The sequence below is a fragment of the Prorops nasuta genome, unplaced genomic scaffold, assembly GCF_024137725.1.
Source record: "Prorops nasuta isolate Cenicafe-Biocafe unplaced genomic scaffold, Cenicafe_Pnas_1.2 PNAS00008, whole genome shotgun sequence".
NCBI lineage: Eukaryota > Metazoa > Arthropoda > Insecta > Hymenoptera > Bethylidae > Prorops > Prorops nasuta.
Genome location: NW_027116805.1, coordinates 2013597 through 2026073, shown reverse-complemented (window position 1 = coordinate 2026073; position 12477 = coordinate 2013597). Strand labels below are relative to the sequence as shown.

Genomic DNA, 12477 nt, shown 5'->3' with positions numbered 1-12477 from the left:
AGTGATATCGGAAGACGGTGGGAAGATTTAAACTGAATCTTCTTATAAAAAGAAATCGAGAGAAGCGCGAAGCATTGAAAATTCATAGGTTTTCCGAAGAAGATCGTTCGCCGTAGGTTTTGAAAGCAGAGACGCAAAGTGCATTTGTGTGTGTGTGTGTGTGTGTGTGTGTAGGGATAGACAGTGGGGGTGTCTAGATGTTTTCCGGAATGGAGAATGGTGACCGCAGGCTTGTCGCAAATTTGTTTCACGTCCGAACGCACAAAGCGTGAGAGATCCACCTTCGCAGGCCTCGCAGTGGTGGCGAAGGCCATTTTCGTGGTGAAAAAAGGTAGCAGATATAGGGTAGGGAGGAGTGGGGATACGTAGAAAACTCGGTGAGATGGTATCGGAGGGATCCTGAGGGGCTGAGAGATTGTGGGGAGATAGGTTCCGATCGCTCGTCGTGTGAACCCACTAGACGCATCTGGCTGCATCTGCTACTCGCGCGTCTAAATAACGGCCTCCGAGCAACAGGACCTGTAACGAAGGAATCTTCGGGTCTACCAGGATCGGGACAAGCTAGCTCCTCGTGGCCTATAAAGCCAACCTGACCAAATCCAGTTCCCCCCTTCCAACATATATTTATTTGCCTCTTCGATCCTCTCCGATTACCCGACGACTCCGTGTAAACAACCTAGATTGCTAATATATAGATCTGGAATGAATGGAAAAATCGGCTTAAGATACACAATAGGAATGGAAGCGTTTCGGAGGGATTTTCATGGTCAGAGGTGAATTATTGGGGGAAAGTGGGTAAGGCAAGGAACGCGCCGTTGCAGTTAAAATGGCACTGCATGGAGAGAAGCTCGATCTCTTTGATCGTTTCATCTCGCGTGTCGCGCGTGAGGGTTTTGGCTGGCTGGCAGTCGTTGCCAAGTCAAGGGAGCGCTGATGGAGCTGAAAATATACAAGGCGCGAAAATATATCGCCCTGCTAGCCGCAAAAGTCTCTTTCCGCTGGAGGATCAAACGTTCCATTCCCTTCGCACATCTAGCCGACAAAAGGTGAAAAGTTATTTGACATTTTTGTATGAATATAAAATACAATATGATTCCCTCGGCGGGCAACGCGGAACGACGTAGTTCGCTCTCGGAATATCGGATAGTGCGCGAGAATGCCACTCGATGCCACCAAGTGCACGTGTGCCGAAGCGTAAACGAGTCCCGATAGAAATGACGCTGCCTCTCTCAACTTTCGAGTGCCGGAAGCTTTCCGCTTATCAGGGAGAACCTGTTGATCGTTCCTTGAAAAACACCGGAAAATAACCGCTGTACCCTGCCGATATCAAAATTCACCGTTCAACAAACGTTCCAGACGAAATTTGCCATTCGAGTGGACCGAGCTTCGGAACGACCCTTTCGAAATCCCGTCAATTTCTGCCGAACAATCCGACTCTCGCCTGCGGCTGAGATTCTCTCTCTCGATATTTTATGGAAATAGCGTCTAATTGTGCCGAATCGAATAAAAGTTTCGTAAGAGTAGGTATATATAGTTGATGTGTTTTAAAAATCGGATGAAACGAAGATGCGACGTTGGGCAGATCGAAATTAGCTGAAACTCGTGTCATCTATTCTTCCTTGTTCTCTGCCGCGAATAATGCAATAAAATTCTAGAAATACTTTCCCGATAGTTACAGTTACGTCAGAAATAGTATAGGTCGAAACTCAAATAGCAATCGATAAAATAGAATCTCCCTATTGCTTCTAAACGAACAATGGAGCTTGCATAATAAACATTGTTCGTGAGCGGAGATAGTGTACAGGTATTAAAACACAATGGGGTTAGAACAAACGGATTAAATATAATATATCGAATATACATATCGAAGGGATGATAAAAAGAATGGATGCAACTGGAGGTAAAAATGGAGAATGATATAGTTCTGCAGGAAATATGGTGCGCAATGGAGTAGCATACATATTTGGATGTCTCGTGCCATTACACGAATGACAGGGACATTAACATAGCATTAAAGTGTGTGTTGGTGGTAGAGGCGAAGGTATACGGTGTGGTTAATGAATGCACGTCGTGTCTTGACGGCTTCTTCGATGTTCGTTTCGATGTCGAACCAGCCTGTTATCCTACACTTCCTCGGCTTGTGGCCCTCGTGCGTGCAGGAAGCCACAGAACGTGACGCGAGTGAGAATCCTCCTTGTGGGCAACTAAAAAGAATCTATACGAGCAGGCGCGTTACCGAAAATCGACAAAAAACTCTGTTGACCGGCGCGCCGTGGAGAGATATCTGCTCGGAGCGATCGATTTCCAACTCTATCGGGAGACTGGATCGACGAGGAAAGAGCGTGCGCGAAGGCCCCGGGTCCGGTCCCACCTGGCACGCGCATGGCCCATCTGCGCCCTCGATATGCGTGAGAAACCCCTGACTTACCTGCTGCTCCGTGCGTAGCCCCGCAAAGAAAAGAAGAGCAAACTATCGAGACTTGCTAGCCATTACCACCCCTCTGTCCCTAAATTCCCTCAAACTTGCGCAATCTATTCGGGAAACGATTACCTATGGCCGAATAATCCTAACCCCAATGATTCTTGCAGCATGTAGATTGAATCGTTCGGTCCCTTATAACGATTCGCTCCATTACTAGCCCCCCTTGAGTTTCAAAGAAATATCCCACCTCACCCTCGTGTGTCTCGTATAACGACATAATTTCCTATTACTGCAATTTTTGTTGTTTTCCTGTTTTGGGATTTACCGAGGTACGGTCGCGGTTGGCTAAATTTTGGTTAACGAACGGAATGCCTCGTGATTCGACGGACCGGAGAGTACGGAGTTAGAATTTCGCTGGTGTATTGTTGGCAAAACCGGAAGTGTGAAAGTTGACGAGGCGCGGTAGAGTAGCTAACAAAATTCTGGCTTAAAAGCAGGATTGCAGTTGTGCACTGTAATATTTAAAAAGACGCGTGTCACGCTCCCATGTTTACAGAAACGGAACGAGATGCGCGTGGCAAAAGCGGAAATATAAAGGCTAGACGGAGAATTGTATTGTTTTATTTTTGTCACACACAAAGGTACTGAAACAATTGAAAGCATCGGTATATACATACACGATTTTTAATTAAAGGTCGAACGGAAAAACATTAATATAGAAAATCGATAGTTGCCTCGCGCGATATATGCATACTGCAGGATAAAGATTGTGCAATATGGACTGTGCATTGGAATTAACGGAGAGGGGGTGGAATAATGTGCGTTTGGGTGGTTGCGAGGAAGAAAATCCAGGATGAAAGTGGCGCAGTGACGGGAATATCGAAAGGGCGCGTGTCACGCTTGGTATGTTTACAGAAACGAAACGGGCAACGTAGTAAAGGCAGAAATAAAGGGGAACATTGACGTAGCACGTTCGTCGGGCGCAGCTTCATTACTCTGAAAGGTCCTTTTCTGCAAAACGTCCGACAAAACGCTCCGCTGCCTCCTCGTAGTTTGCTCGTTAATAACGTCTCTCGAAACTCGAATAAACCTTCTTCCTCGAATCACGACAAACCTTCACACTTCTAGCTCCCTTTTGCTTATTGACTTAAAAACGTCGATTCGTCGTTTCATGATTTCGTGACTGCAGCAAACTGCCTGATTCGGCGAAAGAAGCGCGCATCTTCGCAGCGCCGAACTGCTAATCGACGAAACAATTTGTCTGGAAGAATTTAAGCTGGAAAATGGAGCTAACGGAACAGCGTATAGCTGTACCATGCTGAAATGAGAAATTTTCTGCCCGCTCACGATCCAGTTTTCCGAAAGATATATCGAGTGCTTTTTCGTGGAAAGTTTTCCTTTGGAGATTTAAGTATGCTAGTTTCAAGAGCGTAGATCAAGTTGAGCGTGGAGTGACATTGTTTACGGATACTTTGGAGAGAGGAGCTGAACGCCCGCGCGCGGCGTGTTCTCAAATTATGTGCCTGCGTGACTCGTGAGAGCTTCGTGGCCAATCGTGAGAGCTTTTTTTATGTCTGCTCCAATTGTTTCTCTTTTTAGCCCGATGCATTTGAGATTATTATCGCAACGGAACGAGAGACCCTCGTTATTTTCAACGAAAATAACCATCGCCAAGCTTCATCGACTCTATGTCCCTCAGAGATCTGCGAAGTAAACTAATGAAGCAGCAAATGCCAAAAAAAATTCACTCTAAAATTACTTGAAATACGGTTTATTATTATTTTTAACGATGACACGTTGTCTAAAAATAAATTGTACGGTATACGTGTAGAGGCGGTACAATGAACTTATTAGAGGGTCTACTCAGTTGCCAGGTATTTCCTGAATTAGACGATTTATACATTCAACATTGCATATTCATGACATGAACTTATCCCAGTGAATATTTATAATATGACAGACTATTTCGGAATAGTTATTCGAGCACCGCTTGATATTTCAAACGCTTTACAAACGCTGCTTGGAATAATAACCGAAGAATATCAAGCAACTTATTGTCCCCGTTCCTTATAATCAACATGATTAATTAGTCTATAATACTCCTAGCAATGCTATCTGGAGTTCGAGATGCGTTAACCCTGTAATTACAGAAACATCCTGTTCACTTTTTCTTAATAAATTAGTCCACGTTGTATCTGGTGGCCTGATAAATAAGTTTATCGGCCTGTGGAAATAAGAGACTGATGACAGGTTTAATTTTTTGCCCCTATAGAAATTAGTCAACGTGACCAAATTCGACCCATCATTACTTACAGTCTCGATAAGGAAAGAGTGAAGCAATTTTTCACGGTACTGTGGCTTACAAATATTCTCTTTCTGTTTATATACGCCAAAGATATTCCTTTATATTTCCAGACGATTGCATTAGGTTTCCTTGGAGGAATCTTGTGGATGTGGATAATTCCACGAGAATTATGGGTTATGCGTAAAAATGATCGGTTAGACTTTCGCTAAAAACAGAAGTTTCGCGTCTGGTGAGACGGTTAAAATATTCAGGGTGAAAAGCTGCTTAGGATTTCGTGTATATTTATGGGAAAATGAGCTGGGATGGTGGTGGCTACAAATTTGAAGCGATGGAAACGGCGGGTGAGATATTTGGCATAAATCGTTGAGAACTTATTGCAACCATTACAGGGGCCGAAGGACGTGATCCTGTATACGTAATTCTGGTAAGTGCTACGAATGTTTGTAAATCTACATCGAAGCTGCATATACAAGAACCACTTTCCCCTTATAGCTCCGTATATTGCGCTGCAAACTTAATTCGCACACCCATGTCAATTATTAAACCAGCCATTAGAACTGCGAGAATTTAGTCGAAAGCGAACAAAAATTTGAATAGATAAAGTGAAAAGCTTGAGAAAAGTCGATTAAGGTGTAGGATAATGGAGGGATGAATTTAAATTATTTTACAAACGATATACCTATAGATATATATATATATACATACATCATTAATCGGATTATGGTGTATGGCGCGAGATAAAAGGAATTTGTAGAAAGGATAAGATTGAAGGGTAAATTGTAGGATATAAGCTATCCTTGCTCCATTTTCCGAAAGTTTGCGTCAACGATCCTATCGTTCCTTTCTCAAATGCGATATCGCGAAAGCCTTAAACTCTCCAACTATTCGATTCTTGGTCTCCAACGCACCGAATGCTTTCTCTGGACGCTGGCGCAGCTGCAGAGATACGCCGAGGCTTCGATCCGACATTATTGCTAGAAAATATACTAGAAAATAGTGTTTACGCTCTAGAAGCTGGCTACGCGTCGTTTCACGCTCGTTTTATAGACTCGATCGGTAAAAAAATTGCCAGCAAAACGCCCTGCTACGAATGTGCCTACAAGCCAGAAAATAACGCTTCGATATATATTCAAGACTGGAAATTGCTCCACGCGAAACAAAGGAAAATAATCACTGATTTTGCTCTCTCGTCATTCGGCTTATCGCGCAAAACTCTAGCGATTAGATTGGATCTCGAATTGAATTGAAATTACGGTGGATCTGATTAATCGGATTATTTATATATGTGCGAATTTGTTGCACCACTGATCAATAAACTCGACGGATAATCTATAGAGGAATTTATCGCTTTAATGAGTCTATTATATATATATATGAATGATCGTAGGAATTCTTAAGAGGAATACATAGCATTATTTTTCCAAGGCATTTGACCAATTAGACTCGTTTATTTCTAGCGAGCTTGAACATTGTGCAAGCTTGTATGAATAATCGTCCGATTAATAACATTCGCGTTGCAAAACAACGACGGATTAAATCTCGACGATTCAATTCGCGGGTAGAAGAAAAAGAGGAGCGATCGCATGCATTATGCAACCGAGACAACTCGGAGATAATAAGTTGACTGCACTTACTTGCTGAGAAGATCACCGTTTCTTGGTTATCCATAAATCGGCTGGCACTTTAACCCCACTGCACTGACACTGCCGTGTTATCTCCAGTTCGTTACACCGTCCCATCCAATGTCATCTCTTCACTGCACAATTTTCCATTTGAAAAAACGATTACTCAATTATGTTACGTACTTTGGCAGTCTCCCACCCCCTCCCCCCTCCCTTCACTCGCTGACGGAGGACCACGGACCTTAAAGTTAAACCGGCCAGCAATGAATACAGTGGAAACTTTACGAGTCCCCGTCTAAGTTTCACTATGAATTTAGTCATGGAAAAAGTTTCGCGGACTTGGAAAGGCACTTGTTGAAAATCCAAGTCTTCAACGCGAACTTTCCGGAACTCGTATAAAGCTCCCTGGACACTCGGATATCCGTTTGGGAGACGGGCAGTTCGGTGTCTCATAAGGAGCTAGAGTTTAGCTTTGAAAAAAACTTGGCAAAATTTCATTTTTAAATGCTTCAACATTGTGGCAAGTACGAGAGCTATGTCGAGCGGTCGCTTTAAGGCCCGCGGGAGTCCGGTCGCGTATTATGAACACCCCCCCCCCCTCTCTCCCTCCCCCTGGCTGAGAGTGAAAACCTTGAAGCTTATGGAACCAGTCCAAGACTAACCTAAAGATCGCGATGCACGTTGAAGAAATTCAGTTCCCTGAGTTACGATCGACACTTTGTTGTTTCTTAGAGACCTACGCTCCGAAAACTTGACTATCCCTTCAAACACCAGACGAGGAATGGTCAAGTCCCGAGAGATATTTGAAGTAATCCAGAGGGAGGCTCAAATTTAAAGAGTAAAATAAGAGTGGCGGTGGTAAAATTTCGAAGGGACGCTGAAACGCACGCATGGCAATGGCTCCAAAACTTAAATGACTCGTATTTCAGCCAGGCTATATATTTGTGGGAAGGGAGATACCCAAAGCACGGATGAAAAGTGAAAAACTCACACAAGTGAAAAAGCACGCATGTCAAGCACAATCCATGAGGCTTGTTCACAGACGTCAAGGTCGAAAAAGCGAGGTAATCGAGTTAATCCAAAAAGCGAGGAACGGCTGGAAGGGGAGACGATTGAGGATGGTGAGAACCAGTGGTGGAATAAAGTATCCTTGCTATTTTGTAGTCCCGGGGTAAGGGGATGAAGGTCGTAGGGGAAGCTCCGAGAGAACTAGTTTGACGGGAGAGCGTGAATTTTGTGGGAGAAACGTATAAAGGACCGACTCGCGCGGCTCATGTCGGCCAACTGACTGAACTGAAGCTGAGCAGAGTGAGCGAGCCTCGGCAAGCTGGCTGAACCGAGTCAACCGAGCCGAGTAGAGTCGAGTTGGGACGAGAGAGGAGGATATAGGGGGAGGGAGGGGGGGGGGGAGAGAGCAAAAGAGAGAGAGAGAGAGGGAAGCCCTTCGCTTCTCGGGCGCCGCGCCAGTGCTGCGTTGGGCGTCCCGCAGATATTGCTGGTGGTGATAGTGAAGACTTGGTGGGGGTGGACGCCGTTGGCAGTGGGGCGACCGTCGCACTGGGGAAGGGAAAAGCACCCACGATTCACGATTATATGTGCTGTATACCGCACCATACCATACTCAACTCACCAACAGAACGGTCCACTGCGATCCTGCACAACCGATCTCAACTCTCTTCGCTAAATACTCTTGCTCTCCCCTCGCTCATTTTTATCCCTTTCTTCATAACTTTAAAATCCATCGAATTCTTTTGTTAAAAACGAAGATTCTCGTTGCCATTAATGCTGCTTTCAATTTTGCATTAATATATTAATATAACCGGACTGCGGATGAAGAGAGTAGGTATAGAGATATTTCAGTTTGTATCAGGAGATTATAGGCTAGGATTTGTGTCGTCGCATACATATATATCGAGCGAATGTGGCTGAACGTTTTTGAGATTCGAAAATGTAGTCGCAATATCGGCATTGAGTGGAATGCACTGGGTCTTCTATTTATCGCCTCGTTCAATGTAAATTGAAGGTTCGGGGCTCTGTGTGCGAAAAGCTACCTGGAGATACGAGAGATTTCACAAATGTAGACGTTAGATAGGACTCGCGTCTATCTCTGTAAAAACTGTTCCAATTATTATGTGTATTGAAATTGGTTTGATCATTTCTTTTCCGACCTGTAGTTGTATCTATTTACCAGCAACCAATCCCTCGATCTTTAGAAATCTTTTCTCCAAGGATATTTATCTTTCGAAAATCTCCCGTTTCCTCTCTCTTTTTGCTCAGAAATTATTTGACAAACCAGGATCCGACATATTTTCCAGCGGTGTTTAACTTGTTTAAACGGATAGAATGGTAAAGAGAAATTTCGTTGGCCGTTGGTAGACGAGGGAAACATTGATGGGATTCCCTTTGGAGCAGATGCCGGCCACCAGAGTCAGTGGCGTAAATTTGTTATTTCAGCAAATAAATATATACTGACCATTCATTTACGAGTGACATCTTCTCGGTCGCTTTGGACTTGTCGCTAAAGTCCGCGAGGATAAATAAATATTGACCCTCGTAGTTGGGCAGCAGCAAGAAATCCATTAATAAGAGGAATTTGAAGCAGCCGCCAGTGACGTCGTCGTCGCCGAGCTTAATCCTCGCCCCGGCAAATGTATATAACTGACTTTTGCCCGATTTGGTGGCGTTTTCGGTGTCAATTTATGTCCCAGCGTTACGCTACAATAATTTAATAACGTTCGCTTCCATCCCTACAGCTATTCGTCGTGCTATTATTCGTCTCGAGCGAGAGATGGTCACGCGCAATTAGCAAGGCTGTAATCAAATATAGCATCGCTTAATATCGCCACTTCTCGTTAACACGCCGTTACCAAAAGCAAACACTCCGGCTACATCGACTGTCATTTTAGATCCGCCATTTTCTCATTTTAATGAGTCGCATATACACTCTCCATCTCTTTGCAAATGCAATCGTAATTACCTGGATAAATCGTTGCTCGATGACAAACACGAACTTATAATTTATGCATGTATGTTTGGTCGTTAACCCCATGTACGACTGATTGTGTTGCGAGGAAAAAATATCATCAACGTTATAACAAACGCGATGAACTCTGCGCGTCTGAATTTCAATCGTAATCATTTTTTATTTTTGCTACGAAGAAAAGTTTCGGGTCCAATTTGGCCTATCCAACTTTTGCAGTCTGAGGTCAGCTGCTCGAGTAAGACAGGGAGTATCTTTTCGTAAGTTCCGTTTGCATGATTTTGGGTTCAGGGACTCGTACAGTTAGTGTTTCGTCGTTTCTACGAAAGACGGGAGAGTGGAGAGGTCTGCTGACAAGTCCGGTCAATGTAGCCCATGTGGACCGAAGTTGTTCTTTGTGAGGGAAAGAAGAACGGTGGAGTGTATAGTGGGGAAAGGTGGGCTAGAGTATAAGGAGCAGATAGAGTGGGGGCCCTCGAGTTTCTTTCTTGTGCCGGTCGAGGGTCCTCCGACAGTACACGGTAACAAGCTCTAAATTCGCGGCCTTCTCTTGCTGCAAGGAAATTTTTCACCACTCATTCGTAATCTTCGAGTTCTTCCAGCTCTCTACATTCCCTATGAGAATCCCGACTCCTTTCCCTCATTTTTCTCCATCTGAAACACTCCTCGAATTAACTATAATTCGATATACCAAGGTACATGCGAATTCCTCGATTTTGCAAAATATTATATATATTTAGATCTTCTTTTAAGAGGATCTTTTGTGTAGCTATTATTGCCTAGGAGGAAAGACAAAGGATTTTAAATCATCCAAAGAAAATTACATGTTACAGCAATGGTCGAAAAATCCAATCTTAAATGCTTGCTGGAAAAAATAACTTAAATCCGAGAGATGGAGTAGTTTATATATATATATATATATATATATATATATATATATATAGACCAACCGTTAAATCCCCAAACGAGGATTAGTTCAGGTCAAAAGTTTGTAATAGAAATCTATAATTTCCTATGATTATCGTGGCAAGCTTATGGTTTTATCGTGTAAAAAATCAGAGAGTTAAGAAGATAGAGACTTTGGTCGATGTAACAGATGTGTCTCGTTAAAAAGTGATCGAGTCACTCGTGAGATACGAAGTTGAGGTTCCGAGAACGGGTTCGATAGAACTTTTGGTAGGATGATACAGAGAAAAGTGCTGGCAAGTAGGAATTTCTAGGGCCGAATGGGGAAGGTTAGGAAGGGCTGTATCATGGGCGGCCCCCCGCTGGCAGTTTTTAGAATCTAGTAAAGGGTGCACCCTTCTCACCCCCTCCTGCTTCGGGCAGCGCGGTCATCGGTAGGCGGCGAATTTTAAAGGCCCCTTCCACAACGAGTCGAACGTAGCATTACGGAAAGCCCTTACTACACAAGCCGTTACGGAACCGCCCCGTAATGGCATAAAAATAACCGTGTTTATATAGGATTACGAGCCTATCATCTTCCTCCATTCACCTCAGCATCAAAAGGGTGCCATTTTCCAAGGTACAGCGTTCCTCGCCTCCGCACGTGGGAACTCGATTGTCTCTCGATAACGACTCGTTCGCCAGTGCTAAATTCTCCCCGATGTACACGCACGAAACACAACCTATATCAATTATTTACACATTTTTTCTCTCCATTATTATACAGCTCTCCTGAAAAAATTACCAATGAGTAATTTTCCAGTTTAACGACGCTGGTTAATTTTTTCCTATTTCCGAGACCAGACTGTCGTAGGTGGTACACACATAGAAACTCGTTTTTGTCAAGGAGCCGGAAAGTCAATGTGGCCTCCCTACTATTGAAAGGATGCGGACCTACTGGTTGTAGGGGAGCCGCTTGTAAAACCGGATCGAAAAAATCGATTAGAAGTTTTTGCTTTATTTCCGCAGCAGCGGTCCTGCTGGTTAAATTTGAATATGAATTACATTAGTGCGTTTGTTTGATGAAATTATAGACTGAATCTATATTTACTTGATTTCCTCCTCGTTAATTCCATTGTGCGAAAGAAAAATATGTACACTATACATATTGTTCAATTTATTTATGATAGTTTAACTGGTTGTGGAGAGGCTGAAGTGACACGAATAAAAAACTTAGGTGTAATTTTCATTGGAGCAACGAGATTCTTCAATCGTTGGACTATATATTGATGATTGTGTTTATTTGTGAAAAATGCCTGAGATTGTTGTCTCCATGATATTTTCGAGTGACATTCATAAGAGACCTTATCGAATGAACTTATTAGAATTGGTGGGGAGACGAGGCCATCACATTTCACAATAATTCAAATTGACTCAAGCTGGCCAACTGGGCAGTGACGGGAACACGTGTCGAGCACTCATTCCGAAACCTCCAGCGCACATGGAGCCCTGTTTCTTATGTCGAAACGTTCTTTCATTCCACTAAATGACATGCGGCATCACGTAATTTTGGCCAAAGCACGACAATTCATGATTGCCACGTGCTACGGACATTACAACCCCGGAAATACACGCTTGATTATTGAAAATTGGAAAATGAGAAAGCTGGGAGGCATAGAATGGAAAGTTTTCGACAAGACCCATGAGCAGGAGGAGTTGAGAGTTAAGAAAGAAGTTTAAGAGGTTAGGTAATATCAGATTGTAATGATTGAATGGAAATATTGAATGTATATACGTGGGTGATTGGCACGGGAAGGGAAACTTCCGGGCCTACGTAAACCGAATCATCGCTTTTCCCCATTTCGATCGAGTCTCTTCGGGTTCTCGAGAGGCTCGAAGGTGGGGTACTTCAACTTCGTTGACCTCCTGCGAAACGAAACGACCTTACAAGAGTTCCCTCTTAAGAAAAGCAATCCACGGGAACGAGAATGAGAGCCAGAAAAAATATTCCTCAGCCAGGAGCATCGATAAACTACTCCTGCACTTTGCCAGGGAAAATTTTCCACTTCGAGAAGAAAAACTCTTGCTCTCAACTTTTTTACAAACGTACGCCACCGAACCTCTATTTCATGCAATTTCAACAGCCTACGAGTTTTATCAATAAGATCCTCGAGAGATTGCGATTCTTATCGACCGAAGCTCCTTTTCCACGAAAACTTATTCACTGTTCAGGCCACGTTATATTGCCAATGTTCCTGTTAAG

General features: G+C 43.4%; 1 protein-coding gene across 2 annotated transcripts in view; it reads right to left on the bottom strand.

Annotated features, from left to right (window-relative positions):
• LOC136775327 (netrin receptor UNC5C-like) overlaps positions 1-7618 on the bottom strand; it is a 31294-nt gene extending 23676 nt beyond the window's left edge. For both annotated transcript variants that reach the window (XM_066730005.1, XM_066730006.1), the window contains exons 1-2: positions 7341-7618; positions 6362-6483 (exon numbers count right to left, since the gene is read on the bottom strand). The gene's annotated coding sequence lies outside the window, so the exon portion shown is untranslated. The remainder of the gene's footprint in view (positions 1-6361; positions 6484-7340) is intronic.
• Between the last annotated feature and the right edge of the window lie 4859 nt (positions 7619-12477).